Genomic DNA, 21790 nt, shown 5'->3' on the forward strand with positions numbered 1-21790 from the left:
CTGTAAGTTTCATCATTCATATTTTACAGATCATCTGTGACCTATTTCATATTAATTTATTTGAGGTAGAGGTAAAACTTTATTTTTAATATATTGAAATCCAATGGAACCAACATCACCTATCTAAGTAACCATTCTTTCCCTCCAATGAATTGCTGTAACACTTTTTCATAAATATGTCGACTGCATATATAGGATGTACTCTAGATTCTAGACTCTATTTTCTATGTATCTTTTAGTGTATTCTTGTGCTACTATCTTGGTTACCATAGCTTCATTGTAATTCTTGATAGCCAGTAAACTAAGTATATGACCTTTGTTTTTCTTCAAGGCTACCTTAACTAATTTAGGTACTTTGGCTTTGGAATACATTTTACAAGTCAGTTTCACAATTTCCACAAAATCCTTGGTAAAATATTGATAGGGATTGCACAAGCTTGGAAAAATGGGTATCTTAAAAATGTTGAGTCCTCCAGACTATAAACATGATATATTTCCCTATGTAGGTCTTTAATTTCTCTGAGCATTTTTGTTGTTGTTTCCTGTGTAGAAATGTTCACATAATTAACTAGATCGATTTGTGTGTACATGTGAATTCATGTATTTATTTGTTCCCTTACATTTAAATTTCTAACTCATTGTTCCTTGTATCATTGTCAGGTTTTACTAAATTATGAAAGAACTATTTGACCCTAATCCTTGGTCAAGCCAATAATAGCGGAAGTAATTTTTAAACTCTTTCCTCACTCCACAAACACTTACCAACGTATGTAGACAATATTCTACATCCATCTTCTTTTCCATTCTCATGTTTTCCCATGCATTTCAGATACAACTGTTTCTCAGCAATTTTTTACCATACTCCCATGATGGAACTTCAGTCATATCCCTTAACAATTCAACCATACACCATTTCAGGATTAACCATTATTAAATATCACCTTCAGCATAGCATTTTCTTACCAGATCTTCATAGCTTCCTCATATTTTCCATCAATTATGTGTCAAAGCTGCACTCTTTCCAGTCCTGCATCTTCCTCTTCCTCTTCCTCTTCCTCTATGTGTACTTGGGACACCAAGTCAAACCAGTCACCTTAACAGACCTTAAATGTTACCTTTGCTTAGGCTGCTTAGTGCCTCTGGACTCCCCCTTCTGCCTTGATTTCTGTCTCTTCCAGTATCCATCCCTCAAGAAACATGGAAGTCAAAATTTGGTTTTAAATAAGATAATTTACATGCCTTCAACCAAACACAATCAATTGCTTCTTTGAAACCATATTGTTCTTCTGAGGGCACATTTTTTAGTATACCCTGGTAGGCTACTATTTGAGGAGATATTTCCCTTCAACCTTCTTCTGACATTGTTTGGTTTATCTTTGTATCCTTAAAAGCATTCAGCACAGTCTTTGGTTCATGGTTGATACTTAATAAATATATGTTGACTTAAATCTAATTTTAATAGATCCAAGTAGAGAAGCATAATGCAGTTGTGCTATCTTTTCTGCTTGAGTTATGTCAGCCATGGGATTCTGAGAAGACCTTTTGAAGTGCTCAAATGAAAAATAGGCAAAACTTCATACTACTTTAGCTAGAGGATCATTTAAAAAAATTCAGACCCTTCACTTTTTTAAAGCATATAATTTATGTGCATTATAAAGCAACCCTTTGTTTTCACAAGTCAACATTCTTAATGCAGTCTGTCAAAGTGCATTCTCAGTAAATTGCTTTGATAAATATGCCAGGTCAGTCAATTTCTTTTAACCTGAAGAGAGAAAGATTTAAAAAAAGACTTTTGCAGCAGCAAAAAAGAAAGTAAATAAAACAGATCTAGACTTTGCTGCATATTTTTATGTCCAAGCTTGCAAATAATTTCCCTTAACACTCTCATGAGCCAGAACTCTGCCTCCAAATTTGTAATTCAAAAGCCTTGTTTTTGTTTTAGAACAGATAGAGAGTGTCAGTTTCTGCTTCTGCCCCACACTCACCCATGAACAGGTCCTGAACATGCACAGACTTGATATGGTTTTTAAAACACGGATGGGAAAGCCATCCTCAGGTTGACACACCTAAGTTCCAACACTTCAAGGTAGTAAGTAAGTAATTCTTTCTTTTCTAGAGACCCTCACTGCAAAATCTCACCCGGAAGACTTCAGGGACTGGATATCGGTTAGTTTTGAACTGACTTTTCTCTATTTAGCAGTTGGTGTAGCTAATAGAATGTAATAACACTTCCTGCATATATTCCTTGAATATTTAAAATAGATTTCTTAGTTTTCCTTCCCCACCAGGGGTGGTGGAGTTTTATGTAATGATGTAGGAAAACAGAGTAGTAGAGAGACACTTTTTATCTCAATGGGAGCTTTTGATGAAGTGAGACTTAATCCAAAACATGTTGATTCAAACACAATGTAACCGCATTGCCTTGTTATAGATCTTTATAAATATGTATCTGTGTGCAAATATTCACTCTCAAACACACATACACTCTTTTAGGGAAAACAACTTGTACCTCACTTTGATACGTATTCAACTACAAAAAGGCTGCCACTTCATTCAATTAACGCCAAACTCTCCACAGAATTTGATCAGGTTTACGGGGAGATGCTCTCTTTTGGATTTCCTCACACTTTCCTTGAGTCGTAACTATTGTTTCCTTGGGCAGAAAGATGAAAGTAGGGTTTACTATAGAAAGCTACAAACTTCTCCTAAAACAGAATGTCAAATAAATAAAAGAAAGTAACCTGTGAATACTGTATTTCTTATTGTGTGTACACAATTTCTCACTGTGATTTTTTTCTACTTTACGACTGGGTATCAATACCAACCAGACATTCATTTTCCTCAGGTATTATCTGGGTAAAAAATGCCCCTCTGGTAAATCAGAATGTCCTCGGTCTGAAAGACATTACTCAGGATTCCTTTCAAAATCTTAGGAAATGGCCTCAGATTGACGCTCCTGACTTGTTGAGAGTCAATAGGAAATGTGGCAGGGAAAGAGTAAGAGCTTGGGACCCAGGCAGTGGAGGGAAAAGAGGATGCGGCTTATATGGAAGAGCTTGGGACCCAAGCATTTGGAGGATAAGAGGATGTGGCTTGTAAGTGTCCTTCTTGGAAATCCCACAGATGACAAACCACACAGTGCACCCCGCCTATGCTGATGCTCTGACCACTTATGAGTTGTCATTTATGTCTCCCCAGTATCCCCAGAAGAAACTCGCCAACCTCAAGTTGGAAGTCAAGGCTTCTGAAACCGACGTGGGAGAGGGGAGAAGTAGAGTCTAACTCTCAACACTTACACAGGTGGGCTAAACCGGTTATCCACTCTCTCCTCCCACTACCCTTCACCAGGAACTCGCTTTCCTGGTGTTGATTCCCTGGAGCAGTCTTTCTGAACTCTAAGGTCATGGTCACCCTGTTCCACTTCCCAAGCATGTCCTTCTCCAGCCCTACGACACACAGAAGCCTATGGACTTCTCATCATACATCATAAGGGCTTCTTCTTTGAGTCCTGGGTCACCCCATCTCATATTAGTAAACTAAGACAACCAAGTATCTTTAATCACCATGGGTTTTTTTCAGTGGGGGAAGGGAAAGGGCAAAAAGTATGGAGGTATAAGCCTCACCTTTCTGAAGATACAGTTAGTTCCAATAGAGGAAGGGACTTGCACGGCTCATAAGGATTTTTCAAAGTAGCAGCTCGAAGGCAGCACATAGGAGCATTTCACAGCTGCATCCCTCCTTGACAATCCTGCCTCTTCTACAAAGCTAAGAATACTCCTCAACTAACCCTCAGTCCTTGAGGAGGAGAAGCCTGAGAAGATAGAATTTGATCCTGCAGAATAAATGGCAGGAATTAGTTGAGTCACAGCTATGTCTCTCTGAAATGTGGGGTTTTTTTCCATTAGGATGTTGCTTTTCTCAACATGAATATAAAATACAGTCCAGGAACAGTGGCTCACACCTGTAATCCCAGCACTTTTAGAGGACTGCTTGATGCCGGGAGTTCCAGACTAGCCTGGACAACATAGCAAGACTCTGTCTCTACAACAAAAAAAATGTAAAAATAAGCTAGGTGTCATGGTGTGCACCTGTAGTCCCAGCTGCTTGGGAGGCTGAGGCAGGAGAATTGCTTGAGACCATGGGTTCAAGGCTGCAGTGAACTATGATTACACCACTGCACTCCAACATTGATGACAGAGCAAGATCCTGTCTCCAAATACACACACACACACACACACACACACACACATATACATACATACATATGTGTACATATATACACATACATACATACACATATGTATGTATATATGTATATGTATATATGGCAATTAAAAGATACTTGGTTGTCTTACTTCAGTCGTGTTTATCCTGTGTGTGTGAGTAGGTATTTTGAAAGATGAAGACCTAAGATGGAGGTACAGGACCCTAAAGTTTTGACCCAGAACATATGCAGCTATTTAAGCCTGGATAAGCCCAACTTTACAGCTTGGAATGAGTAGCGATGTGCAAAATACCCGAGGGCAGGAACCAAGCCTGTCTAGTTCAGCACCGCACTTGCAAAACCCAGTGTTGGAATTGAGCTTTTCCACACAAGTATTTAGTAAATACTCAAATAAATGAATGGATACGAACCAATAGATGAGGAAACTATGATGTTGTGATGAGATTATTCTGTAGGAACCAGAAGCAAAGGTGACCCACTGGTGTGTAGCAGGAAGCATTTCTCCTAAGGAGAGGGGCAACTCCCATTTCCAACTGCCCATGAGAGGTGTAGATCCAGGAGCAGAGATTAGGAGGCAGAGGAGGAGCCTTTGGCTCGGGTGAGCAGAGGATTTCCCTCTACTTTTAGCTTTAGAGAATTGAGATTGAAGGGCACTATGCAAGTTTCTTCCCCGATTGGGACTAACTTAATCTTCAGAAAGGGAAGACTTAGATGCTCTACATTTCTTGCTGCATGCCCCAAGCCTCAAGAGATTGAACTCAAGGCTGTCTGTTGTGTCAATTCCCAGCTTGTTATTTAAAGCCCATGTGGTCAATGTGAGGTCCATTCTGGTTGAGCGTGATGGCTCACACCTGTAATCCCAGCCACGAGGCAGGTGGAACATTTGAGGTCGGGAGTTCGAGACCAGCCTGGCCAACATGGCAAAACCCTGTCTCTACTGAAAATACAAAAATTAGCTGGGCTTGGTAGTGCACACCTATAGTTCCAGCTACTCAGGAGGCTGAGGCAGGAGAATCGCTTGAACCTGAGAGGCAGAGGTTGCAGTGAGCCGAGATCTCGCCACTGCACTCCAGCCTGGGCGACAGAGAGATTCTGTCTCAAAAAAAAAAAAAAAAAAAAATTTGAGGTCCATTCTTTCTATTTAGAGGCAAACTCTTAAAGGCAAGGGTCGTGGTTAATTCTTTATGGTCCATAATGCCTAACAAAGATAGGCCTTATTATAGCCCCCAGGTACTTAAAAAATCTATGTACAACTTTTGATTCCCTAAAAACTTAACTACTAATAGTCTACTGTTGACTGGAAGCCTTACTGGTAACATAAATAGCCAACTGACACATATTTTTTATGATATATATACATATATATATATTATATGCTGTATTCTTACAGTAAAGTAAGCTAGAGAAAAGAAAATGTTATTAAGAAAACTATGAGGAAGAGAAAATGTATTTAGTATTCATTAAGTAGAAGTGGATCATCATAAAGGTCTTCATCCTCGTCGTCTTCATGTTGAGGAGGTTGAGGAGCAGGAGGAAGAGGAGGGGTTGGTCTTGCTGTCCCAAGGGTGACAGAGGTGGAAGAGAATCCTCGTATAAGTGGAGCTTCACAGTTCAAGCTCATGTTGTTCAAGGATCAATTGTATTTGTTTTGCCGTATTTGTTTAGGTTTCATAGTTTGCTTGTGATGGTCCCCCTATTCCAGGAAATTAAGAGAGTTGGACTCTGTATCTGTATTAATTTTCACAAACAACATCTGAGCACATGAGTATGTGGCTCCTTGTTATTAATTTCTGAAGACAGACTCATGCAGAATTTTACTGAAAGTCGATCTATAATCTTAATAGTTATTTGACAACTCAATTCTAAGTAAGTTGAACTCTAATCTTAATAGTTATTTGACTTCTCAATTCTAAGTAACTTTTTACAGTTACCTAGCACTTTGTACAGTACTGAAATAGAGCTTTGCCATAATTCTTTTCACAAGCTAATGAAGAAAGCCAGCAACATTGTGAATCTAGTTGATAAAGGCATGTGGGCTCCACCCCCCAGTTCCAGAGATCTGGCATAAGTATGGGCAGCCTCTACATCTTATTTGGCATCATGATCAAGTGGGGTTAATATTTATCTTCCTCGAGTTTGCTCTCTTACATGCTTCACATACTTACGTGTAATTAGTGTTTGCAACATGCTTTAAGTTCCTGAGATTCCTGTGAAAATCAGAAGTATGTCAAAGAACAATTTGAATATAGTGAATGTGGAGGGCTTTGTAAATTTGCAACACATGGACGCTTCAAAGGCATAGCTAATATTAGCAATAGCACGTATCTAAGATGATTTAAAAGCTTTTGCATACAGCTTTTACATCCTTTTATTGAAACACAAATAAACTCAAGGAGTCTCAGATCCTTAAAATTAAAGGGATGGAATGATATTTCCTTTATTATTTCTCCCAGTTTATGGATACATGACTTATTTGTGAACAGTTAAAAAGCCTAAATGTTACCTGCTTTGGAATACAAAACATCTATTCTTATCAGGTAATAAACTCTCCTTATAAACCCCATGGTTTCAGGAAATAAGCTGAATTTTTCTCCTTTCATACAATATTTGAAGACTACATATGACCTTAGCAGATCCTAAATAGCTTACATTTGACTCTACTGTAACACTGAGACCTAAAGATATAGTATTTTAATGTTTCAATTTAAATGATTATTTTTCCAGGCATTTAGGTATAAGTGGTACTATAAGTAAGTAAATACAGGTTCACAAACATTATGTTATCTTGGATTTTCTGCCACTTCACAAGATGACTCACATAAAGTTAACTATGGGCTTGAGTAAATATTCTTATTAAACAGAATATATTATTGTGTAGATTTGTATTGAATGCCTAAAATTGTATTAGTTATGAATACAACAAACACTAAACACTTACATACTTATACCATGAAAAAAGTCTCTCTCTTAGACTAGGGCAAGTGAATTGCTGGGGAGCTTCACCACATTCCCAGGGACATACACACTGGGGCAAGTGAATTGCTGGGGAGTTTTACTGCATTCCTGGAGACTGCACACATCATGGTTTCATTCAAATGGGTTTTCTTTCTTCAAAATGCTGCAAGCAAAACCCAAGTAAACAAGAAAAAAGACTTGCACCGTGTTCACATTTCTTGCATGAATAATGCAGACCATCAAAAGATAGATGTGTGCTATAAGCGGGCAGATAAAGGTAGATAGATACATAGAGGGATGGACAGATAGAAATAGATGATAGGTAGATAGACAGATATATACATACATGATGCATACATACATACATAGATGATGGATGGATAGAGATCAATGATAGAAGATAGATACATACATACATACATAAATACATACATAAAAACATATGATAGATGGATAGGTAGCTAGATATATAGATGATAGATAGATAAATAGTTTGATAGATGGATATAGATACTTAGGTACATAGATAGACACATAGAGATTAATGATGGATAGATAGATACATGGATGGATATAGATGATACATCGATGGATAGATATAGAGATTAGATAGATATAAATAAATGATAGATGATAGACATAGAGATTAGATAGGTATGTAGAAATATGAGAGAGTTAAATAGAAATGGATGATAGATGATAGATAGATACATCCATACATGGGTGAATAGATAGGGAGATATGCATAGAGATTAGATAGATAGATAGATAGATAGATAGATAGATAGATAGATAGAATTTTATTTCTGGTAACCAGCAAGATAGATAGACAAAAGAAAAGATCAATGATTATTATTACTGTTTTTTTTGTTTTGTTTTTTTTTTTTTTTTTTTTTTTTTTTTTTGAGACGGAGTCTTGCTGTGTTACCCAGGCTGGAGTGCAATGGCCAGATCTCGGCTCACTGCAAGCTCCGCCTCCCGGGTTCACGCCATTCTCCTGCCTCAGCCTCCCGAGTAGCTGGGACTACAGGCACCCGCCACCTCGCCCGGCTAGTTTTTTTTTGTATTTTTAAATTAGAGACGGGGTTTCACCGTGTTAGCCAGGATGGTCTCGATCTCCTGACCTCGTGATCCGCCCGTCTCGGCCTCCCAAAGTGCTGGGATTACAGGCTTGAGCCACCGCGCCCGGCCAAGATCAATGATTATTAAAAGCCAACTATATTTTCATCTCCCATTACTTGCTGAAAGTTAAGTTGGTTCCTGGCATGAGAACATCTGCAAAATTTAACTTTTCTGTAATCCTGGATTCCTTGCTACAGGTTCAACCCTCAGATCGTAGGTTACATCCCTTCCATTGAATAGCATGATGCAATTCTTTACAGTGAGTAGTTTAGTTTATCTTCACTCTTTGTGGACAGAGACTGTAGCACTAGAGAAACACAACATTTCTATGTGAAATATGGTCTAAGTTAATGAGACTTTAGTCAACTTTTCATGTGAAAATATAATCTCTCTAAATGTATGCTTATCCAGAGAATGGAAGTCAAGGAGAAGCTGAATGCTTTATATAATGTTGGAATCCTGGTTGTAGGTAACAGAACTACAAGATAGGAAGCATATTCTTGTTTCCTGATATTTACCATAAACATGAGAATAAGGTTCCTGAAGTTTACGCGGAGCACTTTTCCTTGTGGGTTTATAGGAGATGAGCAGATGAAAGAATGTGATGATCCTCTCTCATGGAGTCACATTGTGTAGGTCGGCATTTCTCCCAGAACGTTAGATTTGTGAAAGGGGGTGGTTTGCTCCAGGCAGCTTCTGGGGCCATTGGGTCTATGGGAACCCTTTCTCATGCAGCCCTTAGAGCAAAGAAAAGCTGAGCTGGCAGACATATGTGAACGCTTGGCTACATCACCCCGATTCTCTGCCAGGACCAGGGACTAAATATGTTGAAAACTTCATTTAGTTGGTGTTGACACAGATTAAGGTCTAATTTTGCTTCATTTTACATTATCAAACTTCAAGCATTTAAACACAGTCCTCTTCTAACTCCACACAGGGGTGAGTTATAAGATAAAAATGTGTGGAAAGCCTTCCCAAAGACCTCCCACATGGATAATTATGTTAGTGGCAGAGTTTGGTGTGGGTATCCTTAAATCACGCATCTGAACTGATTATGGGGGCTCACTCCTCCCTAATGAGGCTCCATATATAGCAGAGATTATTATTTCCAGGAGACTGTGTTACCAAATGATTCCTGATGGGAAAACGGCATTTGAGATCCTGACTGGACAATTTACAATTTGTGGTGGAATCGTCATTTCAATACCAGCTGTTATATATTAGACATGTTCACACTGCAAAGAGCTCAGGAATTACATGAAACTAAGAATTATGAGTGATGTTTTCTAGGAAAGGTTACATCATTGAGTTTATCATAAGAGCGCATGGGAAGTGAGACAGCTTCGAGTAAAGAAAAATGCACTCAACTAGGATCCTAGAATCTGAAAAGCATCATTTCTGGAGGCTTGTAATTACCTGCTTGTAATATAATCTCTTGTAATTCACTTGACCTGCCCAAAGGAAAAGGGGAATGACAAAATATCAAGCAGGGGAAATCTACTATTATCTATTTTATTTGAATTTATCTATTTTATTTGCATTTCAAGTTTTAAAAAAACTCTATAATTTTAAAAAGTTTAAGAACAGCTTAGTCTATAGATTACCCAGTGCTAGGCATGATGCTATTTCCATTGGAACAAGGACAAGAAATGTCTGTGTCCTACACTGAGAAGTTCACAGTCTATTGCATTTGACACACTCACATCCTCATCACTTGTTGACTTCCATATTTGCAAGTTTGCTTACTAAAATTGATTTGTAATCCAGCACTTCCATAGTCATCCAGAGACATGCACAGAGTGGTGACAATTTTCAATAACTGACACCCACATTGCTCACATTTTTGTGCTTTTTGTTGGTGATGTCACTCTCAAATAGCACCCAAGCCTGGTGCTGAAGTGCTGTCTAATGTTGCTAAGCACAAAAAAGCTCTGATGTGTCCTACAGAGAAGATGAGTGTGTTCAATTAGCTTTTCTCAGGCATGAGTCATAGTGTTGGCTGTGCATTCAACGTGAATGAATCAACTATATATATTAAATACAGTGTCTTTAAACAGAGACACACAAACCAAGGTCATGTATTGACCAGTTGATGAAAATATTGTGATCAGAGACTTCATAGACTCGCTAAGCATATGTTTCTCCTAAGAGCAATGGTATTATGATAATTCAGCATTCACAGTGACTTTATAGAACATTACTATTATAAATAACAAGGATCAACTGTGTGCATATGTGTGTGTGTATGTGTGTGTGTGTGTGTGTATATATGTATGGTGTGTGTGTATGTATATGTATGTATGTACATGTATGTATGTACATTATTGTGCTGCAGGAAGTATGCACAGGTGTCACAAGAGCCCATAAAATGGCCACACCTAGAAAAGGAAGAGCACTGTGAAAACCCCAATATAGTTCTACATAAACAATGAAAAAGAGGTTAAAGGGGTTCTCTTGGATACTCTGGTGCCAAAGATCTTAATGGATAGTTTTGTTTTGGCAAAAAAAGCTGAAAATTCCAGCTTTTAAAAGATTTTTAAAATGCCAAATCTGACAAAATTCAGAACAGTTTACTACTTTCTTGATCTGAAAGATGACATAAGACAAATACCATCTTCAGGCTAAGCACTGAAGCAATGAAAATCTTTTTAAGCACAATCAGAATAAATAAATATGTTCTGCTATCATAAAAATGATTAAATAATCTCATGAAGGTGCTTGTTTTTAAAAAGCCTTATAGAAGAGTTTGAAAAGGATTAGACAAAACACATGAATTCAGAGGAATTCAGAAAGATACTTACATAAAAAGGTTTCTTCCTCTAAATGTCACTCAGAAAATATTGTGTGAGAAAAATCACATTCTTAGTAGCAAACAAAATAATTATGTTCTCGGGAGCCAATTTAGTAAGTAGCAGGAATGAAAATGTGAAGAAAAGCATAAAGCTTAAGAAAAAGTGCTTCAGAAAATTGAAACATAAATTATCAGTAAGTGAGATGACACAATATTGTAGAAATGTTGAAACTGCCTAAATTAATTAATAAAAACTCAAAATGACTCCAAACAAACTCCCTTTGTTGACTTTTAAAATTCACGTGTATTGAAAAACATAGCCAGAAAAATAATGAAATGGGAAATCATGGGGGGAGGGAGCACTGGAACATGTAGGGTTTTAAAATTGTAACAAAAGACAGAGGACACAGAATCTGGAATAAACCGAGAACTCAAAAGTCAGGAAACTGTACCAGATACATAGACCTCAGTAGCTTGTAAAGCTAGTATGTCAAACCAGTTGTGAAAAGATGAATTATTCCAATGAAAATTGTACTCCTACCTCACCCAGCACAGCAAACTGTAATTTAGATACACATAAGAAATTCATGTGTAGCAAACAAGACTATAACTGTACAAAAAATGAGTGACTTTTTTGTAATATTCTGGTTGTGAAAGGAGTTTCTGGGTATGGTAATAAGAAAACTGTGAAGAAAAATCCTGACCAGTCACTCATTTTGCATGGAAAATGCACTATATACAAGCCAAAATGACACTATTATCTGGAAACAAATGATCATACCATGTCCATAAGCAAGAAGTTAACATCTGTTCCTTACCCTCAAAATTGCCTTTACGGCTAAAACAATAGTGGGTAGGGTTATAAATAGGCAATTTCCAGAACAGAGAAAAGTAGTTAGTAAACATAAAAATGTTTCAACCTCACTACTATCCCTTCCACACACATACACAGAAAAGACCCAGGGAGATTCTTGTTTTGTCCCTATGATTTTGGCCTATATTTGACAAAGTGGTAATTCATGTTTGTTTAAATAGGCTGAAATGGAAACCTATATATAATCTTAGTGGTGTTATAAGTGTGTAAATTTATGCAAATTTTCACAATATACTTATTCACTCTATAAATGTAATTTTAAAGAGTATATATCTCTTGTCAATGTGATTTTCAAATAAACTAGTCTATGAAAAATGTTGGAGATAATATACAAAGATATGGCTATTTAGAAAATATGAATAGAGGCCAAGCAAGGTAGTTCAAGTCTGTAATCCCAGAACTTTGGGAGGCTGAGGCAGGTGGACCACTTGAGCACAAGAGTTCAAGATCAGCCTGGGAAACATGGCGAAAACCCATCTGTACCAAAAACGTACAAAAATTAGCCAGTGTGGTGGTGCACACCTGTAGTCCCAGATACTCGGGAGGCTGAGGTGGGAGGATCACCTGAGCCCAGGAGGTCTAGGCTACAGTGAGCCATGATCATGCCACTGTACTCCAGCCTGGGTGACAAAGTGAGACCCTGTCTCAAAAAACAAAAAACAAACAAAAAAGAATGAGTAGATATAAACATATAGATACACAAATACAAGTGTTCATTTTCGTATAGTATAAAATGAAAACATAATTGTTCATCAGATAGAAAATGAATAAATAACTTATCTTACATTATTTTACAAAGGAATAGCACTTTGAAGTATTGCCATAGAAATGAAAATGTTAGGAAAGAGGGTAATAATGCATTGCTAGGCGATTGTGTAATAAGATCCAGTGTTTCCAGATAGATATCTCCAACACGTCCTGTGGCTTAGTTATTATAAAATGTGCAGTTAAACCAAAGCAACTTAATAACAAAAAAAAATCATCTATTATAGCAGCATGGTTTTGGAGGTAGGATATATCTGAGCAAAATGGACAATTAATACTGAGACTGAGCATTTTGCATTCAAATTTCAAACATTTTACACGATTTCTCTAGGTCAAATGTGAGATGCCTCCTTCACAGAGGGAAAGTCAAGCTCAATGGTTTAGGCGCTTACAACTCCATCTCTCCAAATGTGTTAAGATGCATGTGCTTGTGCATCTGGAGAACAGCAATAAGTATGCCCCACTAGGCCACACCCTTTCCCCAATTGAAATCAAGAGAAGGGGTATTCACACCCATCAAGGCTTAATTAATTGCATTATGGGATAAGGAGTTGACATCTTTTTTCTGAATAAATGCTGTTTTATATTAATATTCTTGCCATAAAAACAGTGGCATGTCTGGGAAATGTCTTTAAGAACTGCCATAATTTTTCGATGGTATGAAACCAAGTCTCTAAGATCTCACATCTGACTCAAAAGTTGGCCTGTGGTATGGCTGAGTAACATTTGCTTGAGGGTATTGTGGTTGTAAATCAACTTTGTGAAAGCTGCCAATCTGGAAGAAATATCGCTGGTCTCAGAGTTGAGGTTCAAAAGATGACAGCAGATGAGTGACTGCATATTTTATTATGTTAGCAGTGGTAAATCCATACGGGTCTGCAGCAACCTCAATTCTTGCCACTTCAGAAGAAAGAATACAACCAAGGTGGCATAAAGCATGTGAGAGACTGAGGCAAGCTTGAAACCAGTAGTGAAAGTTTATTAAAAAGTTTTAGAGCAGGAATGAAAAGAGGTAAATTACTCTTGGAAGAGGGTCAAGCAGGCAACTTGAGAGATTCAAGTATATAGTTGACCTTTGACTTGGGGTTTTACAATGGCATGGTTCAGGGGTCTTGTTTGGAGCAGGCCCCCCAAAATCTGACCATAAACTGGCCATAAACAAAATATCTGCAGCACTGTAACATGTTCATAATGGCCCTAACACCCAAGCTGGAAGGTTGTGGGTTTACGGGAATGAGGGCAAGGAACACCTGGCCCACCCAGGGTGGAAAACCAGTTAAAGGCATTCTTAAGCCACAAACAATAGCATGAGCAATCTGTGCCTTAAGGACATGCTCCTGCTGCAGTTAACTAGCCCAACCTATTCCTTTAATTTGGCCCATCCCTTCGTTTCCCATAAGGGATACTTTTAGTTAATTTAATATCTATAGAAACAATGCCAATGACTGGTTTGCTATTAATAAATACGTGGGTAAATCTCTGTTTGGGGCTCTCAGCTCTGCAGGCTGTGAGACCCCTGATTTCCCACTTCACACCTCTATATTTCTGTATGTGTGTCTTTAATTCTTCTAGCACTACTGGGTTAGGGTCTCCCTGACTGAACTGGTCTCGGCAGGGTCTTGTGTCTCTTCTCCTTTGATTCTTCCCTTAGGGTGGGCTGTCTGCATGCGCAGTGGCCTGCTAGCACTTGGGAGGGGCTGCATGCGCAGTGTGTTTACTGAAGTTGTGCACATGCTCACCTGAGGTGCTTTCCCCTTGCCAGTCGAGCATTCCTAAAGGAAGGTCATAGACCAGTTAAACTCCATCATTTTGCCTTGTACTGCACATCCTTGAGCCCATTCACCCAATTCCTGAGATCTTATTGGGAAGCTGCTAATCACCAGATTCTATCTGTTAGGAGACTGACCTTTCCCTGGATTTGGCTGTGACCAATTATTATTTTAGAGAGACAGTTTAACAACCTCCTGACCATCACCTCATGGTCCTCTGACATTCCTGGGGGGTGAGAGGGCCGTCTCCCATCCTGCTCATGTCTGCCTAACTATCTACTGTAACAGTTAGGTGCCTACATTTCCTAAGTACTGGTTGCTCAGTTTCTCCCAGATTCCCAAGAAATTGAGAGCTAGATTGATGTAGCTTCCATTCCTTGAAACCAAAAGAATTCTCACCATTCATTTTCACATGTCTACAGCAAGGCAGAAATACTCCATTCTAGAACAGATGGATAACAAATCTCAGTAAACGAGTCAGGCAAAAATCAAACCATTCACTTGGCTGTGGGTCAATTTTATTACATACCAAATATTCTAGGCATGGTGGGAGCAAATAAAGCATTGCAAGCAACTCGTAATGCTACATAGAGAAATGGTAGCTGCATGGCAGCCGAAGTATGTAGGTTCTATTGTTTGTGGCTAAATAACATTCCATCTGTTTTGTGATTTTTAACGATTAAGAATATTTTTCAAAGAATGACTGAGTCTACACAAAAGTATTTATGCAGGGAAATTCAGAACAAGCCAGTGATTAAAAGTCCACCTCTATAACCCCAGCTTGATTTGTTTTATTATTTTATGCATGATGGGATATTGGAAAGCATGGGTTACTACTATGCATTGAATCACCACTCTAAATGTGATTGGAGTTTTCTGTTGTACAGTTACAGGAAACTGGAAAAATGGAAAACCTTTCTCATTTTTTTTTTCCTGTTTGACTCAATTCAATGTAGATCAATCAGATCAGACCCCAAAACAATGTTGGATGTTTTTGTAGGTGTCTCACTTTTGGGAATGGCTAGATGCGTCTACCTTGTGTTCAAACAGACGTCTGGGAATATGGACCTGACATTACGCAAGGAATGTAACAGGCAGGGTTACAAGTGACTTCTATCACAGCAGAAATATATTATTTTCTTGTTCCTTGAAAGTGATACTTACAAGTTGCTTTCCGATGGTAGATAAACTAAGGGAGGGCCCACAGAAATGACAGATGACATAAAAACACTTCTTGATATAGAAAACATCTCCTCTTGCTAAATATAAAAGGATGACAGCAAGTCAGATTTCTTTAGATGTCAAGCAGAAGAGGTATTAAAGCATTCTGCAAAGTATATTATGCTCTGGTTAGGTGTTACTAATGTCAGTATGCACATTGGAAGTATTAATTTCATTAGCTACTGTATTATTTTGTTTTCACACTGCTATAAAGAACTATGTGAACCTGAGTAATTTATGAAGAAAAGAGATTTAATTGACTCACAGTTCACACAGGCTTAACAAGAAGGTTGAGTGGGAGGCCTCAGGAAATTTACCATCATGGCAGAAGGTGAAGGGGAAGCAAGCACTTTCTTCATATAATGGCAGGAGAGAGAGAGAGCACGCGAGAGTGAGTGGGGAGGTGCCACACACTTTTAAACCATCAGATCTTGTGAGAACTCACTATCATGAGAACAGCAGGGGGAAAATCTGCTTCCATGATCCAGTCACCTCCCACCTGGCCCCTCCTCCAATTTGACATGAGATTTGGGCAGAGACACAAATCCAAACTCTATCACCTATATATTGTTTGGTCAGTTTTATTTTTAAAAATGTATCCTCAACTACACCTACTTCTTATGATACCATCAGTGTTAGTTTAGAATGTGGGAAAAGGTAGGGCAGTAGTTCTGTCAGCACTAAAAATAGCCTGTTTGTTTTCATTAGTTAAGAAATTTGTATTTCATATGAGTTGACAGTTACCCACAGGTGAGACAGGACACTAGACAATGCTTATCCTCCATTTACCTGCAGGTACCCCATGTGAGATTTGAGAACCGTATCTTAACTGGAGTCTTTGAAATTTTCTTTCATCATTCTATAAATTTGACTTGTTGTATTTCAGGTATAAATACATAAAATTCAATGCTTTTCTCCACTCCTAACAATGGTGTGGACACAAGGGACAAGCAATGTAGATGATAAAATTAAATATAAAATGTATCATTATTCTTACTTGCACAATTATGTAAAAAATCTCATAGATCCATAGGAAAGCCACAAAACCAGCAGAAGAAAGGAATAAGGAATATAACAGACAATTCTGAGAATTACAAATTGCATGTGGAATGCTTGTAGAAGAAATACTTAAGATATAAAAAGATACCATTTGAATCTATCAGACTACAGATAAATTAGCAAAGGTAATATAAAATATTGGAAATAGTGTGAAGAAACTTGTATTTGTGTACAACCAGTAGTGAGAGTGCAAAGTGCAATTTGAGAGAATATGAATTTAACATTTTCACACCTGGAACCAAAAAATTCCATCAAATTTTTCAGAAATTGTATCACAGTCATACAAGATGAATGCACAAGATAATTATTCAAATCATTGAGAGTATAATCTATAAACTTCCTAAACAATGAGCAGTATAGCACTGGTTAAGGAAATCATATATCAGCATAGAGAAATGTCAACAAGAACTAAGAAGAAGGGTATGTATCTCCATTGGTTTAGAAAGTTTTTTAATATATGATTTTAAATGAAAAACGTGAGTAGTACAGAAAATGTGTGTACATAGTGCAGTCATTTGTATTTTGAAATGTGTGCTAAATGTACCAAAAATAATATGTATGAGGCTGTACACATTGGTAACCATCAGGAGAGTAGAGAGTTGGAAGGATAGGGTAGGAAGAGCTATTTTCCCTTTATTCTCTATTTCATATTCATTGAACTTGTGGATTAATAAAAATGTGTGTTATTTTCAATATCTTATGAAGAACACAAAATTGTACAAACCTTTTATTTAACTCTTCAGCCCTCCTCTAACCTATGAAAACATGATAAATACAGTCCAACCTCACTACATTATTGGGAAAATTAGAGAACATAATTAGGCAATGATTTCTTGATTTCTAAGATGCAATACAAATTTCACTCCATATGACTTTAGGTATTAATTCTTGTTATTATCTACTTGTAATAATGCTAAAAAAGCTTCAAAAATAGCCTATTACATAAAACTTGATGTTGTTGCTGCTCAAAATATTTTGAAGAAACATCTTAGGGACATGATTTTAAAGACTAGAACTAAAGTGCTCACAAAAATGCATATTTATCTTAGCATAAGATTGTGCCTATTAGGCACATGTCAATCAACAGTAACCTATCATCTTCCTATTTTTACTCCCCTTGCTTTGCCACAGGAGTCAATGGCATGTTTCCCTATTAGTGGTCTCATCATTTGGGCTTTAAGCAGTCTTCCTCTGATATTACCCATGGGAACAGATTACAATTGGAGAGTCTCTTACTGGTGTGGTACTGCACAACCCAACAACCACAATTCTATCACCAACACCAAAGGGAATCATCCACAAATATTGCCTGGGTTCACTTCATCCCGCAAACTAGACTCTTTTAAAAGTGTGTAGGATTGGTCAATCCATTGGGTGAATTGACCTAAGTCCCCCTGGCTAACAGGTGATTTTAAAGTAATTTGCCAAAACCTTGTCCACTTACATTATTTTTGACTGCTTATTCAGGGTGGCTTTTGTGTTCTCATGCTGGCTTCTTAAACCAAATTCATATATCTCCTTTAAAAATGGACTGATAGGAAAAAATTTAGTAAAGAGCTAGAGTTTGGCTCAATGCTAGTGTATACATTAGCTTGAATTATGGGTAGCATTAGCTTTGAAAGCAGATTTAAGAACAAGTTCCCAACCGTGCTGAAAACCTAAATGAATGTTGGAAAGACAAATATGGTTTTGTAATGCCTGTTTTTAAACAAAATGCATTTAATTTTATTACGTTATAAAATCAATACCTATTACTTACAAGCAATTTAAAAATATATGTATAGTCCTCTAGCTATTGGCAATTATTATCTAGTGTACGGACTTCCCACATATTATCTTATATGAGTCCATATTTACCAATGGTATTGCTTTCTATTTGTCCTGTATTTATTAAAATGTATTAATCCATTTTTCATTTTATGTTTTCATACCCATGTCAAACATTTTAACAATTGCATGGTATGCCATCTTATTTTTTACTTATACACTTTTCTGTGCCTAGTTTTGGCTATTTTGACTAAGATTTGACAAACATTGTTTCAATTTTGTTGACATTCGTTAATATTTGATCATTTGATAGCTGCTTATATTCAATATCTTTAGGATAAATTTTCAGATATGAAATTGCCAGATAAAGAGTATACATATGTTTTAGATATTTGATACATATTGTCAAAAAGTTCACCAAATGACCATTTACATCCACTGCACACACTCTTACAAACAATAGGTAATCTTCTCAAATGTTTTATGAATTTAACAAATTGGAAGCCTGGTAATTTTTTTACAAGGTGTGTTTCTTTTGATAGTGAGATTGAATATTTTCCCGTACAGTTTTTTTTTTTTTTTTTTTTTTTTTTTTTTTTTTTTTTTTTTTGCGACGGAGTCTCGCTCTGTCACCCAGGCTGGAGTGCAGTGGCCGGATCTCAGCTCACTGCAAGCTCCGCCTCCCGGGTTCACGCCATTCTCCTGCCTCAGCCTCCCGAGTAGCTGGGACTACAGGCGCCTGCCACCTCGCCTGGCTAAGTTTTTGTATTTTAGTAGAGACGGGGTTTCACTGTGTTAGCCAGGATGGTCTCGATCTCCTGACCTCGTGATCCGCCCGTCTCGGCCTCCCAAAGTGCTGGGATTACAGGCTTGAGCCACCTCGCCCGGCCTCCCATACAGTTTTAACCACATCTACTTCTCACTTTGTGTAACAGATTTATTTGAACAAATAGAACCAGTTATTTTCTCCATAGTTGTCTGAAGATAAACTTAATGTATTTGCTACTCTCTGCTAGACATTTTGCCAAATATTGTTGCTTAAGGATAGGGAAATATATGACAATCAAACATTACTACATTATTGTCCCCCTGTGTAATAAATGCTAAGCCAATAAGACATAAGAGTGCATTGTACATACAAGAAAATGTCAATTAATTGGATTGGAGCAGTGGATGGTAGAGCGTTTAGTTTAAGTTATGCAATTATTTCAGTGATATTTAGATGACCCACAATGTCTCTTGGGTCTTGTCTTAGAATTTTCATCAAGAATCAAGACACATTTATTTCAATAAACATTTTATAAATAAACACTCTTATAAAGATGGGTTTAGAATCTGAAAACTGCCATAAGGTATCTGGAGACCATTCCAGTAGGGAAATAGGGCGAGAATTATCACCCAGCAAATATAAGTTTCCAGTATCACAAAATAGGGCTTTTACATGTCATCAGGAGAAATCTTCACATTAATCATTGTATTACCTAGTTAGCAAAGCTAACCTCCCAGGATAATGTCTGAGTGTTAGGAGGCCACCTATAATTACAAAATTCTTGATAGTGAGAATTTTAAAGAACCATAGAAACAATCTATAGCTCTAGTTCCTCACTTTAGATGAAGAAACTGAAGTTCAAGGAGTGGAACGCATTTTTTCGGTTGGTGCAAAAGTAATTGCGATTTTGCCATTAAAGTAAAAAACACAATTACTTTTACACCAACCTAATACAAAGGCCCAAACTAACTAAGTCATTGTTGTCAGGTGGAGTAAAATCTTCAGTCTCTCAATTCAGTCTTTCATGGAAAAGTGGAGGCTATTTTCATAGGAAAGAAATGGATATGCACAGTAACGAACTAAAATGAAATACCCTAACCATCAATCCTGAGGGATGTATAGTTTATATGTCTTTGAGTTTCAAATGTCAGGCAAAGTGCCCAACTCATGAAAAGTTCTCAAAACTGTAGTTGATAAACTGCCTAACAATTTCATGAATTGTTAATAAACTATCAGGATGAGTTGCCATAATCATTTTTCTTCTTCAAAAGTAGAAACTGAGGGAGGTGGGTATCAGCCATATTGGGCAGTGTGGGCTTAAATCTGCAAATACAGCTGAAGTATTTGAAATGCCAGGACTGATTTTACATCCCAACAAATTCTCGTACATCAACATGAATTGTACTGGGGGAAAAAAAAACACTTCTATTCAACATTATATAACTTCCAATCAGGAAAATTACCTTTGATCAATTACATGAAGAGAGAAATTTAGAGATTCATAGGCAGAACCAAAACATTTGGAATTCTTTTTGTACATGTCATATAGATTAAGTGTAGGTCCCACTCAAAGTTGAACTTTTTTGTTCTCATAGAATTTCCTAGTCAAAAGCTCAGGTGTCCCTGAAGTATATGTCTGCTAGTGCTGGTCCCAATGGCAGCTTTGCGGCAATCAGCTGATTATTTTGTACATGTCTGATACATCCCAGATCTCCTTGAGGTTCCTGCATTGTTCACTTTCAGGAACTAGGGAGCTGAGCTTTCCATTCCTGGTGACAGCTTTCATGTGTTTTCAGTAAGAGAAACCAGATGCAGGTACAGTTGTCTTTTGCAGCCCATAAATTTCATAAAGAATACATTCTATTTTTTTCTTCCCCACAAAGCACTGCGGAGGTTTGCCAGGCATCCAAGACCTTGCTGTTGAAGCATAACCTCTGACCCCCGTGCAACCCACAGCAAGACAACTGAAACCCACCCCCCAAACAGTGCACCTGTTTAAACCATCTGCCGAGCCCTGATTGAATAAATTTCCCTTCCACTTCATTTGCACCAACAGAATTCTCATGGCTGAAGCTAAATTCTGCAATGAAGGCATCTATGGCAATATTGCTGGTTCCACCCCAACTTATCTAGGCAGGTAGTGCTAATGAACATCTATACATTATGTGGAAATGCTTTAGAAATCTGTTGATTAGGTCATTTCAGAAATGAAGAAATCTAAGCATCTGATTGGATAAATGACCTGTCTCTTATAAGAACACTGAAATACTGGCAGGCACAACCGAAAACAAAGTTTTCTTTCTTTTCACTCCAAGGTCCCTTGTAAAGCTCATTCAGAACACTCAAGTTTGATTCTGTTCAATGCAGTTTTCACCTATTATACATGTCCATTTGGAGAAGGAATATTAGATATTTCTTGAGGAGATACACAGTTTATTTTTAAGGATCTTTTTCAGTGAAAAAAGAAAAAAAT

General features: G+C 37.5%; 1 protein-coding gene across 3 annotated transcripts in view; it reads left to right on the forward strand.

Moving 5' to 3' along the window:
* The window catches only part of LOC102122290 (testis-specific basic protein Y 1-like), a 537360-nt gene that overhangs the window by 494444 nt on the left and 21126 nt on the right, over window positions 1-21790 (forward strand). For 2 of the 3 annotated variants that reach the window (XR_006695070.3, XM_065538471.2), the window contains one exon: window positions 3199-3300. The gene's annotated coding sequence lies outside the window, so the exon portion shown is untranslated. Of the gene's footprint in view, window positions 1-3198; window positions 3301-21200; window position 21790 lie in introns of those variants that run through there. The other variant, XR_006695071.2, reaches the window with a different exon arrangement.

The sequence above is a fragment of the Macaca fascicularis genome, chromosome X, assembly GCF_037993035.2.
Source record: "Macaca fascicularis isolate 582-1 chromosome X, T2T-MFA8v1.1".
In the NCBI taxonomy this organism is placed as follows: Eukaryota; Metazoa; Chordata; class Mammalia; order Primates; family Cercopithecidae; genus Macaca; species Macaca fascicularis.